The following is a 19,287-nucleotide window of genomic DNA, read 5'->3' as shown; positions in this document are numbered from 1 at the left end:
ATAATCTCTTTTGGAGACACTACATGTAGTATAACTGTATATATCCTGGTTTAAAATGCTGGGGTTTTTTTTTAATGATCTACTCTTATTACTATCCAAGCAGGTGGTTATTAGTGTGTGCAGCTGGCAATCTATTTTTAAGCTTCTGCATGTGTATTGGGATGAGCTTCTGGGCTGGGATGCCAGAGCAGTAAATCAGAACCCTGGTTAAAGGCTTCAACTGACTCTTGTGGAGCATGAAGTTGCCTTTATTACTGCAGTGCTTTTTCAGAGAACTAAAAATTCAGTATTTTTGGAGGCTTTCCTAAATGAAGAAGAATTATTACAATAATGGCATAATAACATTTCTTAATTACAGTATTTCTGTGCCACCCAACTAATTTATTGGCCTGGCATTGTTGGTGATTATGATTTTCCTTCCTGAAGTACTTTCACTAAATAACAATTTGTATTCCAAATGGCTCTTGCATGCTGTTTTCCTTCTTTCCACTGGGGTAGCCAGATGTAAAGTTGGTTTCTCCCTTTCTTCTTCCCTTCTCAGAAGGCCCCCACTATTTCTGCATTGTCCTTTCTGTACATTTCTTTATTCCATTTGCTTGTTACCAAATCCTTTACAACAAATTCTGGAGTTCCTTAACAGCAATGGGCCATATTTGGGTGAAAATGTAAGAAAAAGATCTTTTCCCAGTCCTTTCTTTTACATGATTTACCTTTCTGGTTCTTCATCCCAGAAGGTCTGTGTGGCAGTTTCCTCCAGGACTTTTACTGGGAAAATTAAAAATTGTTTTCTGATATCTAATTGGACTAGAGGATGGTAAAGCTTTACTAACTCAACAATTTCAGCATCCAAGAGATAGTGTGGCAATATGCAGTTTTGGTTCAGTCTTAATGTGCACTGCCAACAACCTATGCAACAAATTCAAGGCTTTTTTAGCTAATTCAGGGACCAAAATCCTCAGCTGCACCTGTGCTAAACCCCTACAGAAAAGTTAACTTTGGATTAATTTGCCATCTCTCCCAGGTGGAATTGCTCTGTTTAACATCACATCTGGAGTCACACAGCTGCTTACTGAGGGCAATGGCATTTTCCATATATTTTGGAGGTAAGTGTTTATAAAGTTTTGCAGAGGGAAAACAGGGGTGGGGGGGAGTTCTGGTTGGTTTTTATTTTGGTTTTTCTTTTCCTCATTGGGACACTTGCTGTGCTTGTCTCCAACACTGTTTAGCTAGAAGAAACCAAGCCTCAGTCTCTCCCCATTTATCCTGGGGGTGGTGACAGCCCCGATGTTACTTTTCAAGTGGAACACAAAGCACGATTCTCCTCAGCTGACACTGGAGGGTCTGAGCAGCTCTGATTGTTTTCCTGATGCTACCACTTGGCTCTCATGCTCACTTCACACTGCAGCACTCCAGAGGGAGGACTGGGAGGCTGAAGAGGCCAGGGAAGCAGAAAGGAAGAGCAAGGAGGGAGGTGATGACTGGTGAGCAAAGCTTTGGTGCAGGATGTGTGGCAGAGGGTGGGGAGGGAGGAGGTGAGGACCAGCTCACCACCTTGGTGCCCTCATGGGCCCTGCTCAAGGAAGAGGTTCAAACCACCCTGCACAGAGGTTTCACACGCACAGTTCTGGTGCCTTTGTTTTTGGGGAGTCCAGAGCATAAAGGAGAGGTGGAAGAGATTTAAAATAGGTTGGAGCTTAAAAAGAGGGAAAGAGTGGGAAATCTGGCTCTTTGTCCCTGGTGCTGGAAAATGCCTGCAGCCTCCTGATGTCTCCAGACCCAGCGTGAGCTTTGACCCTATCTGGAGCTTTCTATGGACTTCCTTTCCCCTCTGAAGTTCTCCTCCTTTTCCTGCTTTCTCGGGCAGCTTTGCTGGCAGTGATATGGTTGTTTCCTTCCTCCTGAGCACAACAAGAGGTTGTGAGCAACCCAGACCCCAGGGTCAGTCTGACAAGGGCAGAGAACCCATATCACAAAGCAGGGACCAGAAGGGATTTCCATGCTGATTTCCTACATTGCCATGGAGATGATATTGCTATAATTACTGTGGATCAAAAAAAAGAGACCCTGAATGTGCAAAGCAGTTTGGCTTGGGAAGTAAAATGCTGGGCAGGTCCAGGTCAGGGCTGGGGGGAAATTCATAAATGTCTACAAACACAGTGAGTTGCTGCTCCCACAGCCACTCAGAAAAATGTGTTTATTTTAAGCCCTGACTTTTTTATGTGTCCTTTAAAAGCTGAATCCTCTCACAGCCAGGCCTCAAGCTGGGCTCTGCTCATTGCCTCAGACTTTTTGTGGCCCCAAAAATGAATCTCTAGAGCATGTAACATCTGAACAAAAGGAAACAAAGGGAGTGATCTGACTTGAAGTGACATCTCTATTCCAGTTGGCTAGAACAAGGTGTCTCTAGGCTCTCTCCTCTCTGGTCTCTTTTTACCTCCCATCCCAGTTAACTTGTCCAGACTCAAAGAGGAGGGTGGTGGTGTAAGCTGCATGTTAATTACCCTCTCTCACTCTTCCCTCCTCTCTTCTACTTTAACAAACTGGAGGTTGGGGCAGAGTTCCCAGCCCTACCATTGTTGGGTGGTTTGCATCATGCTGATGTCACATCTGATTCAGACCCTTTAGAAATGGAAATGAGGTCCCTGTCAGGCAGCTCCTCTAAAATGCATTCTGAGGGTTTCATTTTCTTAGCTATTTTTTTCTTTTTCTTTTCTTACAGCAAATGCTTGTTTAGAGGCCAGTTTTTCCTAATTTGTTTCATATTGAAGGCTATTTCTATATCCTTTGTAAGCATTTTACAGCAGACCTCACTGCCTGGTAATCACTAACAGATGACAGTAATATAATACAATGAAATCTGGACAAACTTCTGCTTATTTTGTTTTGCAATTTTTCCACTTCTAACTTCAGCATCCTGCTGCAGTTAAAAACAAGCTCTGCGACTTGACTTTAAGTGAGTTGTTTATGGCTTCCCCTCAAAAAAAAAAAATAATTACAGCTTGATTTTATTCCCAATAATTAGTCACAAGACCATATTTTCTGTGTAATTGGTCTCCAGAACTTTTGCTGGATAAATCAACTTCTGAATGGGTGATTTAATGCATTGCTGGGCTTGACCTTATGGTTAAGCACAGGCATAAAGATATGATGGGTTTAGTGTGGCTCATTTTTTCAGGGAAATTTGTTTTTGAAGCCTTCAGACTATTTGAAAACCTTTGGTGTTTTTTTTTTTTAAGACTTTTTGTTTTAAAGACTTGTTGGTTTGGTGTCAGCAACAACCACTGCTGGTTTTGCACACCCAGGTAACAGAATTTTCCCAGTGGATTTGGCATATGTGACTCAACACAGACTGAGTTTCCTGCAGGTGTTACTGCTCAAAATCTCTGATACACTGAATTTTTACCAAAGGGCAGGGCAGGCTGTGTTAAAGCCAAGATGAATTCCCCTCTACTTTGAATAAGTGTACAATGGGCAAGTTTTTTCTAGAAACCTCTGTACCTTATGTTTTGATTGACCTACAAGGAAGTTTGCTGTGTAGCTGTAGTAGTTCCAAAGGGAACTAACAGAAAAATAAACAAGAATGAAAGGAGTTGAAGCTAATAAATACCCACTGGGACATGAATTCACTTCAAAGACCTTGACTTGGTCTCCTGTTAAACTTACAGGGTTGTTTCTTACCAGAATTGCTAGAGCCAGGAAATGAAGAAAAGTGAAAGGACTGTAAAACCACCCTTCAAATCCAGGTTCTTTGGGTCAGTACAGGAATAACACTTGACATGGAAGGGACTGGAATATCTGTCAGTCTAGTAACCTCTTCTGGCCAAAATCCTCCAGATTGTGCTATCCATGCCCATTATTCTGTACTTTTTTTTGCAGAAAGCTCTTTAGTGAAGCCAGTGAAACAGAGAATGGAAATTCTCCAGCACATCAGCATTGAGAGGATCATTTTTTCTCTTGTACTTTGCCAAAGGTGAGCAGTGGTCACTGTGTGATGGTTTTTTCCTTTTTTTTCTGGAGGGTGTGTTTCATAATAGGACCACATTTAAGATCCCACACCTTGGGGAATGGGCAGAGAGCTCAAACTTACCACATTTACAGCTGTTTTTTGTTTCTTAGCCCTTATCAAGCAGGCAGGGCAGGTGCCACCTGTGTTGTGGTGCCAGAACCTCTGGAATCTGCTCCAAGTGCAAGCAGGAAAGGTTTGGAAGGTGGTTTTTTATGGGATAGACTTTGCTTAAGGGATGCTGGGCTAGAGAAATGAGATGGTCTTATAGGAGATGGCTACAGTTAAGAAATAAATAATGGAATCAGAAATGATGTTTTGATAGAAAATTGGAATATACCTGAACTGACCTAAACTCAGGAAAAGTGAGGAGTCATTTATCATAACCAGGGGGAGTAAAGGATTGCAGGTTGTTATCCCTGATATTCTGACATGAAAAGGAGACACAGAACATTATTAGGATAATTTTCTTTTGATTGTGGAATACAGAAATGTTAGTTTGTAGCTTGGCTCCAGCAAGCAAATCCCATACATGCCCAGTGAGATGTAACCACACAGAGCCAGGAACAAACACAAGCAATTAATAATGGCTGTTAATAAACCAAAATCACAATTCTGCATTGTAAAAGTGTAAGAAATGGATCTTGGACACATGCTCAGGCTTGTGTAAAAATAAACAGGAATTTAAGCAGCCATTTAAAGGAAACAGGAACAGACACCTATGTGAACTCAGCTGGGATGAGCTGGGATGTTTGGTTGGAGTCTTTCTGGAGAGTGCTCCAGATTTTCAAAAGATGGGGTCAAGAGTGAAGCCTCTAGAGCACAAACAGGGCTTTAGAGGCTTCATTTTTAGACCTCATCTTTTATATTTCTGTTAAATTCCCCCAGCTGGATGCTAAGTCACAACCCCTCATTTCACACACAGACTATTTTAATTTCTTTGGAGCTAACATGTACTCAAAGCTGATAGCAATAAAAATCCCTTTGAAATACTGGCTTGCTTTTTTGTTTGTTTTTTTTTGTTGGGTTTTTTTTTTGCCAAGTGGGGTTATAAAGATCCAACATATGTCACTCTTGACTATTACAACACAAGAATAATTTTTGAAGTGTTAGTTAGTTGCACAATGTTTAAACAAGGCATTAAATATTTGTACAACAAGAGAATGACGTCCTCAGGTCGTGTTTTAAATAAGGTGGGGACAAATGACTGAATTCTGACACTAAATTCCACAACATTGTCTCACAAACCACCTTCCTTGCAAGGGGTTGTGTCTGAAGGGATCCAAGAGAAACAACAATTGGAAGGAAACAACACTTTCCATGTTCTGTTCCCTGTATCCTCCTGTTTGCCCCTTCCTGTGACCACTGCTCTCTCTGTCCTTTGCAGTCACCATTTCCAGGGCTTTGCTCCCCCCAGGAGCTGGGGATGCTGAGCTGGGAGGTCCCTGGCTTGTTGAATCCAGACCCAAACTGGGCAAAACACTGGGAAAAGCACAGCTGGAGACAGTCCCACTCCAGAGCAAACCATTCCAGGCAGACAGACTGAAGAGGTGATCCTTATTTCACTTTTCTGTAGGGCTTCCTCTAACACCAGGTGATCCAGTCCTGAAGCTGCTTTGACAGCAATAAAGGCAGGTTACTTCAAGACCTCTTAAAACCATATTCTGATTATTTCTGGGGTTTTTTTTATTGTGAGGGTCATATTGATTTATTAAGGCTATTACCTACATGACTTAAAAAATAATCTGGAACTATACTTTTACTCTGAGCATGAGATGAAAAATGAATAAAATCATTTGAGCCTCTATCCCCAGCTCTTTAAGCAATTCCTACATATATTCTCTTTTAATGAATGGTTTATTTTCTCAGCACATCTCTGACTGGTCAGCAACCATTTCCTTATCATTCCTCCATCTGATGATAATTTAACTTTCTTGGTTCTGATTAGAAATAATTCCCTCTTTGTCCTTTTCTGCATAACCATTCCCAGAACTTCTGAAAAAAAAAAAAAAATTGCTCTTTTTTTTTTTCTTGCTTAGTCATACTGCTCTGACAAACACCTACTTGTTTCCTCATGCAGATGTATAAGGAGGATTGTGCCTGTTTCTCCACGTTGCATAGCTGGGGCTTAATCAGCAGGAGGATGGTGGAGTCAACATGAAAATCTCTGGGTTGAGTTTATTAAGGATTAAAGAAAATATGGAGAAACAACATCACTCACTAAGCTTGGACTTCAGTGTGGTACTCTTTAGGAGCATTATAGTCAGGGAAATGCTGTTTATACTGAAAAAAACCCAGGTGACAGCCAAAAGCTGTGACCTCAGTGGCAGCTTTGATCCATGATGAGACTGACTAAAGGACTTTCAGCTGCTTAAAGCTCAAGGAAAAACATTTTGTGAGGAGCAGGAGTGAAGCACTGAACAGTAGTTTCCAGCAGTGTTAATTACAGTTGGAGAGACTACAAGGAGAAAGCTCTTCAACCTTCCTTGCTGTTAAATTTAAGTGAGTTTGTGTAACCTGGCATGACCCAGGTGCTGCAGCAGGGAGTGAGCTGACCTCTCACTACCCATCATTGTAAAAATGGCTTTTATCTGTCTGGCCAGAAATGCTGAAATGGGCACTTTTGTTTCATGTTCTTCTTTTATGTTAAGAGTTCCTATGCAAAACAGAGCAAATGAAAATGGACAATGTTGAATGCCCTGTGCAGTCTGAAGGGCAGTGCTGGTCTGGCAAAATAAGCCTTTGGTACAGTCAAATGTTCAATCTATTTTATTGGGTTATATTTTTCTTAAATAGAGTAACACCTCTAACTTTACACATGAGCAGATCAAGACCTAAGAATATTATGGATTTTTACTGATGAGGAATGTGCTATTAAATCACTTTCCCTGGAAATGCTTGGCATGTTAGTAGAGATCAGGAGATGTTTATGCACAAACCACTGACCTGTTTGGTTGTTTATTTGGTTTATTGTATGTTTTTTTATTTGTTTGGGTTTTTTTGTTTTTTCCATATCTAGATCTAGGCACAGGGCATTGAGTAGTCACCATCTCTCTCCTGCAGTCTCCTGAACACTTTATTTTTCACCTGGTGCCTTCCCAGCACTGTGTTAACAGCAGCAAAAGCCATCACCTGTGATATTATTCTGCTGACTCACTAGACCAAGCTCAAATGTCAGGGATTAGGATTTGATACCCTCCCAGGCCTTTAAGAAAACATTTTCTGGTGGAAACTAGATTAATGTTTTATGTTTTACAGCTGCAAAGCTGACGTTTTCTGTGGGTAGATCTCTGGCTCTCCTGCTGGCACTCACACATCCACACCGAGAGCCTGCACAGTGGTGTAGGGCAAGTTCTGAGCAGAAGTTATGTGTGATGCAGCAGACAAAACTCTGCCATTTCCCCCTTTGGGGGAGCTGCTTTTCAATGCCCCTCCTGAATCAGTGGTAGCATGAGGTGTGGGGGCTGGATTACCATGTTTAACTACATCTGGGATGGGTTTGCTCATTTTTTTTTTAAGGGAAAAAAATGCATTTACAGTTATGGGATTTATTCTTCTTCATATCAGGTGTTACTCCAGTGTGCTGAAGCATTTGGGTTGACATCTCAGCTGAAAGGATTTGCTGCCACTGATGCTATAATCATCTATAAGGTAGGACTGGGCTTCAGATCATGCACAAAAAGATACTGCCACATGTATAGGAAGCACCTATATATGTCTATACGTTGACAGAGGTGTAAAATGACTGAAGCATTGCTGTGAATATAGTGGCTAAGAATTCCTTCCTGCACCCCTGATCAGATCCCCCCTTTCCTTTTGGAAGCACTCTTAACTGAGGGTAATATTCCTTTCTTGGTCTTGTCCAAGCAAATCCAGAAGATTTAAGGGAAATTACTGTGTAAAAGAGGAAAAGAGAAGAGAGGGGAGAACTTATTTTTTTTCTGTGTAAGAAATGACACTTATTGCAGAGTTTTCCATGCAGATAGCTCAAACCCAGGCTGACATTTTGTTTTGACTTTTTTTTGTTGTTTTCAATAGTCCTGGCTGACCTTGCTTCTAAAGGTGAAGGTGGAAAACAATAGCAGGGGAGCAAATGCTGAGCATATTTCAAGCACAATAATGGGAAATGCTGATGACCTCCCATTGCCACCCAGTCCTTTTCCTGCCCCTGGCAAGACCTCTGATTTCTCCCCACCACTGTGCTGCTGGCCTCTCCAACAAGGTAATTATTATCAATATTAAAAACATTTCTGGGGCAGTGGTGGCACTGTCAGGACACAAAAAGCTCTCATCACAGCAGGAGCAAGATGCACTTTTTTTAGTGCATGCAGAAGCCACTGCTTGGGAGAGACAGGCTGATTGTTAACAGTGGCATCTTCCAGTTTCATTTCTAATTAAGGAAATTAATTAGGAAGTGGTAAATACTGCTTGGGTAAATACTGGTAATGCTCACTTTGAATAAAAACATTGCTGATTGCATACTTGGATTTTTCCTCTTCACGTTTTTCAGGAAGCAGGAGGTTAGTTTCAAGGAGTCTGCTACATACTGGCTCCTGTACAATAACAGATCAATTTTAATAACTGGACCTTTGTGCTGACCTGAGTTAAAGTGTTTTCCAAAATGACTTGGTGTGCCAGAGCCATGGTTTAAGCTGAGAAGCTGAATACAAGTTCCTTTATTGCTCTGGTTTCTGCATGTTTTGCTGTGCCACATTCCAGAGGCTTCCCAGGGAAGGTTAAATATGTATTTTTAACAGCTATAACTCTGCCATCACACACAAACTGCAGACAGAGAGGGAGAAAAAGAACTTCACGGGTAGCTGAGGGTTTCCAGCAGGCAGGGCTGGCATGGATGAAGTGCAGACACATTGAGCTGTGCTCAGAGGTGGAGAGGAGGTGGCAGGGGGGTTGCTGCAGTGCTTGGGAGCAGTTTTGCCCAGTAACACCTCACTGCAGAGAGCCAGAGCAGGCAGGGTGGTTCTTTGGACCCACATTTTGAGTGCAGTCCCCATTTTGCCCTCTGTCAGTGCAGAAGAGGTCAGGTTTTACCTCACATTCCTTCAGGCAGAGCCCCGGGGTGAGGATGTGCTGCTTGGGGGCATTAAACCAGTGAGGTGTGAACTTGTGGAAAAAGAAAATAAAAAAAAGTCTGAGCTGTGCAAGGGAGCAGTTGTGAAGTCTGGCATGGCTGGGGGGCCTGGGTGGAGGGTGAGTTCTTCCATCTCCATCTATTTTACCACAAAATTAGGAAGAAAAAGGCACAAAGGAGCATGCTGCATGCAACAAGAGAAGGAAAGGCCTCCAGCTGCTTCTCACAGATGTTACAAACCAGGCACCCTTACCAATGCCTGGTCAAACATAAAAATATTTTTCTGTATCCAACCTTGCAATCATAAAGAGAACCAAAGCCCACTGGAACAGATTAGGGTTTTTTGCTGAGATTATGCAGCTGTTGTGGTTCAAGTATTTTTATTTTTAATTTTTTTTTTAGCCTCCTGGATTCTAATAAGTAACTCTGCAAATTTGCAGGGCAAACAGCATTTCATTAGCAGAGTAAATTTGTTTGGGGCATAAGAACTTGTTTCTTAACAAGACACTTAAAATGGAGAAGGTTCTGATATTACTGTTTCTCTTATGAAGGCAGCCTATTGATGCAGAGAGGAAATGCCTGGCAATCCCAGTGAAGGAGTCACAAGCACCACCTCTTAAACAGATTTTTGGCAGGAATGATCTAACTGCTCGTGGTAAGTGTGGTAAAAAAACATTTTCTAATACAAATAATGAAGGCACCTGAAAATAGGAGGCTGTATCATGATGTGACAGCACTGCAAATGAAGTTTTAAATGTGCTACAGAAGGTACCAGAAGTCTGCTGCTAGAAAATATGAGATATAGTGGAAGATCAACACCAAAAATCACAGACAGTGGGATGGGAACATCCCTGGAGAAGTCACAGAGTGACTCCAGAGAATACAGTTTATTGATTCTCATGGCAAAAAGCATTATTTTGTCAGGGTAAAAGATACAAAAACCTTAACTCATGATACAGCACCTGATCTTGGCCCACAATTTGTGTGACTTTGGTGTTGTGCTCACAGACACAACCTAACCTAATGAGATGTTTATAATCCATCTTGAATATTACCACCAAAGACTTTCTCCTAGTTCTGTGAAGTGTTAGGAAAATTATTTTTTTTTCTCTCCAGTAATTTTTGCCATCTGCCAGCCAAGAGGGAGTCTGAGTTTAGGACAGTCTTGCTCAGGACATTCTCACTGACCCTCAGGTTTGCCTGATCAGCCCGACTAATTAAATAAAACCCCAGAACTGAAAGAGGTGCTGGATACTTTTGCATTTTCCTGCAGCAGCCTTTTCTCAGACAAAACCAAAGGCAGCCCCTGTATGCAGCCAGCATGTGCCTCGGGGGCTGAAGCAGCTTTGCAACTGCTGATCAGAAAAATAATTGCAAGCATTGACTCCTGGGTTTTACCCCTGCTATTTCCTTGCACATCCCTTATCTGAGAGGTGATGAGAACACCTTGCAGGCCATCAGCTGCAGGAGCAGCCAGCAAGCCCTGGGGGTGCAGAGCTGTTTGGGAACTGGACTTCTGGTGACTTTTGTTGGGCTCTCTGGCTTATCCTAAGACAACAGCATCACCAGTAACACCCCCTGGGGGTGTCAGCACTTTGAGCTAAGTCAGAGAAACGTCGGGCTTGCTGTGGCAGCTAACAGTAAGCATACAAAATATATCTTGCAGGAGGAGAGTATTTTGGTTTAGGAATGCCTGGTTGCTAAATCTGTGTGCTGAGTACTGAGGAGCAGAGCATTTCCACAGCACAGAGGTGGGCTTTGGAGCTACAACCCACCACGCAGTCTCACCAAGGCTGTGTACAGCCAGATCTCTCTCTTTTCCTTTCTGTCAGACCTCCCTGCCCAAACTCTGAGTGGGGTGGCAGGGCTGGAGCCACAAACCTGGAGCCACCGCCCCCAGGGAGCTAATTACAACATTTCGAAGCGCGTTTATTTTTCTGATTTCCTTGAAGACATGTGCCGTGAGCAGTGATTCATCCCCCAGTTCTTCCCAGTCCCCTGGGAGCTGTGCGAGGCGCTGGGTTCCGTTCCCATTTCCTGGAAGCACGCAGTGTTTGGGGCAGGTTGCTGGGCTGCAGGCTGCTGCTGGATCCTTTCCAGGGCCGGGGCCAGGGCTGCCTCCTGAAACATGATCTCCTGGGCGTAACGCCCGCGACCTTATCTCCCTGAAAATCCCAGCCCTTTGGTTTTGCAGGAAAATCACTTTTCCGAAGGGGCACGCAGGGTGCGAGGCTGCCGGTGGGAAAGGTTGCCAGGGAATAAAAGGCTGGGAATGTGCTGAGAGCTCTTCCAGGTGTCACTGTAAGAAGCTTCTTAATAAATTGCATCTTATTAAGCTCGGATAGGGCTTTTAACATGGTGTGTAGGGAGAGGACAAGGGGAAGTGGTTTAAAACTTGAAGAGGGGAGATTTAGGTTGGACATTGGGAGGAAATTCTTTAATTTGGGGGTGCTGAGCCCCTGGCCCAGGTTTCCCAGAGAAGCTGTGGCTGCCCCACCCCTGGCAGTGTTCAAGGATGGGTTGGATGTGGCTTGGAGCACCCTGAGCTGTGGGAGGTCTCTCTGCCCATGGCAGGGGTGGGACAAGGTGATTTTTAGGGTCCCTTCCAACCCAAACCATTCTGGGATCTTGTTTGCAGTGAAATGGCAGCCAGGGCTAGAAAAAACTGGGTAAAAGCTGAAATGTTGGGACAGCAAGGGATGTCCTTCATGGAACACCCCTGTGCAGAGTCACACTTGAGTGAGGTTTATCCTGAGGTGTTTTATGTAACTGTTCTTTACTTTCATGGAAAAGCAAAGTCTGGCAAACGTGGAAGCCTAAACCCAGAGGCTCTGCTAAAGCCACAGACTCCTCCTTGCAGGGTTCTTGTTGCCAGCACAGGGTTCCTGGCCTTGCTTTCTTTTTCTCCAGGGCAAAGTAATTTTTAGCAGCCAGTTAGTACAGCTCACACTCCCCCTGGCCAGGCTGCACACAGTGCTCTGTGCCATCCACATCCCCTCCTAAGCATCCCCACTGGATCACTTCTCCATCCCTGGGGATTTTTGATGCCACAGCTCTGCCTGGGATTACCCACAGCTCTTTCCAGGGATTACCAAGATGGAAGGGGTAATAAAAATCAAAGTTATTTTGGTTTGAGCCATTTCTTGGTAAGGTTTACAGCAGACTGGGATCTTGGGGTGTTGGAAATGTTTTTCACTTTGTCAGTCAAAACATTTTGGCACGTGTAGTATTTTTAATAACCATAAGGGATGTGTTGGAGCATTCTAATACACTGAGAAGAACTTGATCAGTGCTCAGCAAGAAAAGCAGAGCTGGTCACAGTCACAGGCAGCCTTTAAAGCAAGAAAAAACTTGAAAATGTGGATTTTAGGCAGTAAATTTATACAAGGGTGAGGAATTCTCATTATTTTCCAGCGTGGCTTTGGTACATGTGAATTCACTCTGCAAAATGAGATCATTGACTCCTCAAGATTCTTGCAGATTTTGAAGACAGGACTCTCAAAGCTGAGTTTTTTCTGTGTGTGAATAGCTGAGACATTTGTTCACCAAATCATGTAAATCTAAATCCTAAAACATCCAGTTCTTGTTCAGCCATACAAATGTAGATCCTCAGCCATGCTGAGGAGCCTTTCAGGATCCAGGAGTAAATTGTTGGAGAAAATTGCAGTCTTTGGGAAGTGTGTACCTAAGCCCAGTGTATACTCTGGGCTTAGGAAAATGCCACTTTTTTGTTTTTTAATTTATTATTTTTATTATTTATTTAATGAGATTAAAAATGTAATTGCAAAATGCTTCTTTTTTCTAAAAAAAAAATAAAAAATTCCTTGCATCTTGGCAAGGGAAGCATGGACACATTGTGCTGGCTGGTGCCACCCCCTTCCACAGCATCTACCAGAGCCAGAGCACCTCATTCCACCCCTCTCCCCTCCAATGAATCCACTGCCTCTAATTCCCTGGAATAAGCAGATTTTAGGGAGTTACAAAAGCATTAATCACTTGTTTCTTTTCGTGGTGGTGTGAACACTCCTGTGCAGCACAGAAAAACCACCCAGAACCACAGGGCCATCCCCAGGCCTTGGGCAGGAGCCAAGGGACACATTCCCCAAAGGAATTAGGAGCCAGTTCTGTTCAGCAGTGCGATACCTGTAAATGGGGCAGCAGGGAATTTCCTTGGAGACCTCAGAGCCTAAATCTGCCCCCCAAAGGACTCATTGTTTAGAGCAGAACTGTAAGCTGGGAAGAAGTGTGATTTTGTAGAGTTTGCCAGGGGAAACAAACACTCCAGATCTTGCACGGAGGCCAGGATGGGGTGTTATTACTTGGCATCATCCTAAAAACAGAGTTTTCATCTCTTCCTGAGTTCAGTTTTCTTTTTCTGTTTTATGTTGCTTGTAATTTCACCAAGCAGTAATGCTTTTGGTGTTAGGTGTTGGAGATAAAAGTGTCCCAGCAGCTTGCTGCCTTGTTGTATTTTAAATGGAATGCTTTGTGGTTGTGGATCTCACTGTAGATATGTCACCTGAACTGACTGCTTGAGTTTCCAGGGAAAAAAAAAATCTCCAGAGAAGAGAAAAGAAGAGAAAAGAAGAAAATTTTGCATTTTTTTCCACTTCAATTTCTCTGAACTAGGACTTGACCTAATGGCTACCATGCAGCCTGTGGGCTAGAACTGTGTGAGGCAATCATCCTGCATGGTGTGAGCTCCTCTCTGAGGGTTTCTTTTTTCTCCTCCAGAGTCTTGGCTCTGCTTAAAAAAAAAAAATCAAATAACTTGGTGCATCTCAGGAAGGTTTCTGCAGTTCTGAAGGGTGCACAACCAAAATGGAGCCTGCAGGAGGTGTCCACAGCCAGGCCAGGGATTTCCCTGGCTCAGCCAAGTGAGCTCATGGTTTGTGGGTTCCATTACAATACTTGAAATATTTAAATTATTGGGAGTTTCACTGCTGATGGCAGCAGGGAGAGGTAAGGTCACAGCCTTCCCATGTCACTGTGCTGCCCTGCTGCTGGCATTTGCCTGAATCATCCTCTCCACCTCTCCCTGCCTGGCAGGAAGAAGGTGAGTCCTGCAGGGCTCATCAGAAACAAAGGGTTTTCAGGTAAGATTTTCCAAGGTAATGAGTGACCTTTCATCTCAAGGACAGTGTTAACTTTCACACACCTTTGCTCAGCATCAATCACCTCTGTGTGCCATGAGCAGGACCTGCCTGCAGTGCCTGGAAACATCAATGCAATATTTCAGTTACTCACCCATATAACTTGTATTTATTCACTTGTCATTTATGTGGAAGAACATGAATCTACTTGAGGTTGGGTTTTTTTTTTTCCCCTAATGCTATGAATAATATTTATGAAGTTGTTTTTACTTCAAAACCACAAGGCAGGGAACTCAGAGATATAAAAATGCAAAGAATTGTAATCTCAAAGGAATGAAAATGTGAAATCAAATGTTGAGCAAGATGCTTCTAAAAGAAACAATATATTCCCTGAATTATAATACAAGCGATTTTCTTGCTGTGCAGAATAATTTTTCATTCACTCTTTGAAGGAAAGTAAAAAAAGAAAACTCTGCATTTCATCCCCCTCTCCAGCCCCTCACTTTTACAAATGTTTAGGCAGAATATTTTGTCCTCATTTTACTTTTGATTATCAGTTTATGACTTTTTTTCCCTCCCCTTTCTAGGTAGATAAACTGCTAGTTTCCAGTTCTTTGCCAGTGAAGAAAGGATTATGCTTCCCCTCCCCTTCTCTTTTTCATTCTAAGTGAGAGGTTTGTGTGAAATTTTTTAATTTTTTTCTTTCCCATGGTATCATTTTCCTGGGGTCATGAATCAGAGCGAAGCCTCACACTCCAAGAGATAAAGCTCAAAGTGTGAAAACAACTCAGAATTACTGTAATGATCCTGATTTTGCATTTCTTGGGTTGAGTTTGGAAGGTCTCAGGCCAGTAAGAATATTTAACATGGCCCTTCTGCAGGTGCAGAATTGCATTCATTTATTTTATCTGTTTAAGAATACTCAGCCCTGGGGAGGCCACAGCTTGAGTCCTGTGTCCAGTTCTGGGCCCCTCAGGAAGTTCAGGAAGGAGCTTGAGGTGCTGGAGCAGGTGCAGAGAAGAGCAAGGAGGCTGTGAAGGGATCCAGCAGAATTGCTGTGAGGAAGGGCTGAGGGAGCTGGGGGTGTTGAGGCTGGAGAAGAGGAGGCTCAAGGGAGACCTCATCACTCTCTCCAACTCCCTGAAAGGAGGTTGGAGCCAGGGGGCGGTTGGGCTCTTTTCCCAGGCAACTCTCAGCAAGACAAGAGGGCACAAAGGGTCTCAAGTTGTGCCAGGGGAGGTTTAGGTTGGAGATGAGAAAGAATTTCTTTCTGGAGAGGGTGATCAGGCATTGGAATGGGCTGCCCAGGGAAGTAGTGGATTCTCCGTGTCTGGAGATCTTTCCAAAGAGCCTGGATGTGGCACTGAGTGCCATGGGCTGGGAACCACGGGGGGAGTGGATCAAGGGTTGGACTTGATGAGCTCTGAGCTCCCTTCCAACCCAGCCCATTCTATGATTCTAAGAAACTAACAGGTAAAACTCCATGGTGCTTCTCTTGCTTGTTTGTTGCTCTTTGTGAGGACAGCCATGCAGAATGGTTGAATTTTGAGAGCTCCTGCAGTGTCTGCTTAAGCTACAAGTGCTGCAGGTAGAACAAGGAGGTGTGTAAATGTGGGAGCAGTGGAGCTAAGGGGAAGGAACCATCCATCAGGAGACTCCACACTGGTGACAGGGTGTCTGCTGGACTAAGAATTGCAGGACAAGGCTGTGTGTGAAGTGGGGGAGCAGCTCTCAGGGTGTTGTCAGGGGAGACCTGTGCAGCAGAGTGCACTCAGATAAAAAGGACCTCGAGAGGATGTGACCCCCGGGAAGAGAGGTTTCAAGGGAAAATGTGTACAGGTCAGAAGTGGAAAGCAGTTCCCCAGGTCTGGGGCCTTGGAGGGGAGGGATGGTGAGAAGCAAATGGCACAAAAGTGAGAGGATTGATAGGAAAGGAAAGGAAAGGGGAAAGGAAAGGGAAAGGAAAGAAAAGGGAAAAAGGAAAGGAAAAGGAAAAAGGAAAGGAAAAGGAAAAAGGAAAGGAAAAGGAAAGGAAAGGAAAGGAAAGGAAAGGAAAGGAAAGGAAAGGAAAGGAAAGGAAAGGAAAGGAAAAGGAAAAAGGAAAGGAAAAGGAAAAAGGAAAGGAAAAGGAAAAAGGAAAGGAAAAGGGAAAGGAAAGGAAAGGAAAAAGGAAAGGAAAGGAAAAAGGAAAGGAAAAGGAAAAAGGAAAGGAAAAGGGAAAGGAAAGGAAAAGGAAAAAGGAAAGGGAAAGGAAAAGGGAAAGGAAAGGAAGGGGGAAAGGAAAGGAAGGGGGAAAGGAAAAGAGAAAGGAAAGGAATGAATCCCCAAGTGCAGGGAACAACAGTGCCACTGAATAAAGCTGTTTGCTTGGAAAGTTCTGCTCAGCTCAGGGCTGCAGCCTAGAGAGAGAAGGAAAGAAAAACAACCCACCTTACCCATGTTTTGGAAACTCTCCAGAAAAGCTCAGTAACTTGAGGGTGGAGGAAATGCCTGATGAGGAACTGCTTGATGTGCATAAAATACTCAGCCTTGAGGGAAGGGGAAAAACAAAAAAAGAAGGAGTTTGACAGGAGGTCTGCTTTTGGAGAGAGTGAGGTGGAGACAGCACCCGGAGGCCTGATGCTGCAGTTGGAAAGAGGAGTTTTCTTGCAGGATAATTCAAATGTTTGCCAGCCTGCTAGCCAGGTGACTGGGAGGTGACAGTCCCCACCAGTTTGAGAGCAGGATGCTGTCTGTGGGTGAGCTGTGCACTCTCTGTGGTTACAGGGCTGTTCAGGGTGTACTGCAGGGGAGCAGCAGGGATCAGTTCCTTTCTCCTATCCATTTTTGCCCTTCCAAACACTTTCATTCCCTAAGCACGGAGAGCCCAGCCCTGGTGACAAAGAGCTCCTCTGCACTGCCTTGACTTGGGCTTCAGCCAGAGGGAGGGGAACCAAGCCCTTGTCGGGGGTGTGAACTTCCACCTCTCCCAGGTGGCAGGGACAGAGAGTGGTGGCATCACCTTGCCACGTTTGTTTCAAAATCAGAGCTTCCTTCTGCAACTGGTTAGGAAATGCTTCAAGTCCATCCTGCTGAAAGGGACAACAGACTTCTAAAAACGTTTAAACATTTTGAGAATTCATATTTCCACTGACAGAGGAACCAGTAAATGCTTTTGGCATATCAGGCTCTTGATGATTTGGCTCTGGACTCATCCATGAATGTTAAGCAGCCTCTGATAAACCTCCCACACACACCCCTTACAGGGCTTTTTAGATGTATTAGCTGCTTTCAAACTGAAAAAGACCTCTCTGAACTTCTTCAGGTAGGAAAAGGAAGAAGGTGAGAGAGCTGAATGATGAAGCTCTGGAGGACACACACCATGCCCTCCTGCAGGGTGCTTGGAATTGCATGGCTCTGCTCCCCCCTGTCTCACTGGGATGTACAGGGACAGCAGGAAGCAACCTCTGCTAGGTCAAAGTACCCAGATAGTAAAATAAAAATAATAATTGAAAAAAAAAAAAAAAAAAAGCTTCCTGAAAGTACTGGTTTAGCTGGGAAGCTGAACATCATTAATGGTGCTCTTACACTCTCACTGCAGGTATTTTTTTACTATACATCACCTGAGCAGGTTTGGTGTTGGAGTTACAGCCTGGCACCCTCTTGCCTTAGGGAACAGCAAGGGCTTTAAGTAACTGTGGGCAATCCGAAGTGCAATCTTGCTTGATAAGTGTGCTTAGAAAAAGGAGCAATAAGCTGCCAAGGCTCAGTGCTGTGGTGTGTGATCTGACTCAGCTGAGAGGGGAGGAGGTGTTTGCTTTGGCAGGGGGTCCTTTCAAAGCCTCAGGAGGTTCCTCAGGCCAAGCTCTTGGGTCCCAGAGGGATTTCTGATGCAAAAGTGCTTCCTCAGCCTTCTCCCAGCTGTTCACAGAAACCAGACGTTTCTTAAGGAGATTTTACACACGTGCAGCAATGTTTGAGTGAGGCAGGAAGAGAAGAGGACACGGAGGGCTTTGTAACAACACATTCCTTGCCACACAAAGTGATTAATACAAAATGTTTTCATGTCTGTGTAGCTCAGACCTTTCCTAATTTCCTGGCACATGCTGGAGGCAAAGCAGAGGATTTTTCTTTCAGAGAAGGGCTAATGGTGGGGAATTCAGTTTAATCAGCTGAAATGTGGTTCCTGCTTCTTTGCAGCTTTGCCCTGTTTTGCAGCATCTTCTCTGAAGAGAGCAATAAGTTAGAAGAACTAAAAGTCTGAAAGCTAATAGTTGTTTCCCAGGAGTATTTACTATCCAGAGCATTCAGTGGGCTTGATTGATCTGGGCAATGCAAAAAAGGTGAGGCCACAAGCACAGGGATTTTATAGCCCCTATAAAGTACTGTACACAGTTTGGGCTCCATTTTATGCTGCTAAACTACACATTTGGTATCATATGGCACTTTGAGTGCTCTGATTTATGTTAAGACAGAAATTGCATCTGTAATAAACTTCCTAAAGCATGAGTTTAAGAGCAATCCACTGTATTTATTTGTGACATAAACACTCACCTGCAATGCATTTGGGAATCATCTGAGGCTTGAGTCACAGTGCACATTAAACTCCAGGCACAGCAAGGTCATATCCAAGGTGAAGAGAGAAGCAATTGGGAATAAAGGGGTGGCACAGCAACTGTTTTGAAATAGCAGATGGCAAAATATTCTTTTTCTCCTGTTAAATACTGTGGGTGCATGACTAATTTCTTGCTCTACTCCAAAGAGTCCTGTGTTGAACTTTATCTTGTTGATAAATGACAAAATCCAGTCCTGGCTAGTATGAAATATTTAAACAGGCAGCCATGAAATTAACATGAAAAACCCACTGGCATCTTTGAAAAGAAATGTAATAAAATTCCATGTGTTTCAGGTTAATGAAATGTCCCTCCAGGATGAATGAAAGCACAGGAATCCTTTGTTGGACTGGAGCCTGCCATGGATGTGCTCCCTGGGAAGGATCCTCCCACCATTACCTTTGCTGTCTGGGGATTGAATTCATTATGCTCAGTGCAGCCTGCTTGAAAGGGACATCAGGTAATAATTTTTCAGTGATTTAGGTGGCTTTAAAAATACCTTAAATAGCT

General features: G+C 43.6%; 1 long non-coding RNA gene across 1 annotated transcript; it reads left to right on the top strand.

Annotated features, from left to right (window-relative positions):
- Positions 1-7,572: 7,572 nt before the first annotated feature.
- LOC115598776 lies at positions 7,573-19,241 on the top strand. Its single transcript, XR_003987912.1, has 5 exons — positions 7,573-7,654; positions 8,042-8,225; positions 9,644-9,747; positions 14,773-14,859; positions 19,074-19,241. It is a non-coding gene; the product is annotated as an uncharacterized LOC115598776 (long non-coding RNA).
- The last annotated feature ends 46 nt before the right edge of the window (positions 19,242-19,287 follow it).

Source organism: Calypte anna, chromosome 9 (genome assembly GCF_003957555.1).
Source record: "Calypte anna isolate BGI_N300 chromosome 9, bCalAnn1_v1.p, whole genome shotgun sequence".
Lineage (NCBI taxonomy): Eukaryota > Metazoa > Chordata > Aves > Apodiformes > Trochilidae > Calypte > Calypte anna.
Note: the sequence above shows the minus strand (reverse complement) of the source record. Positions and strands in the feature narration are given on the sequence as shown.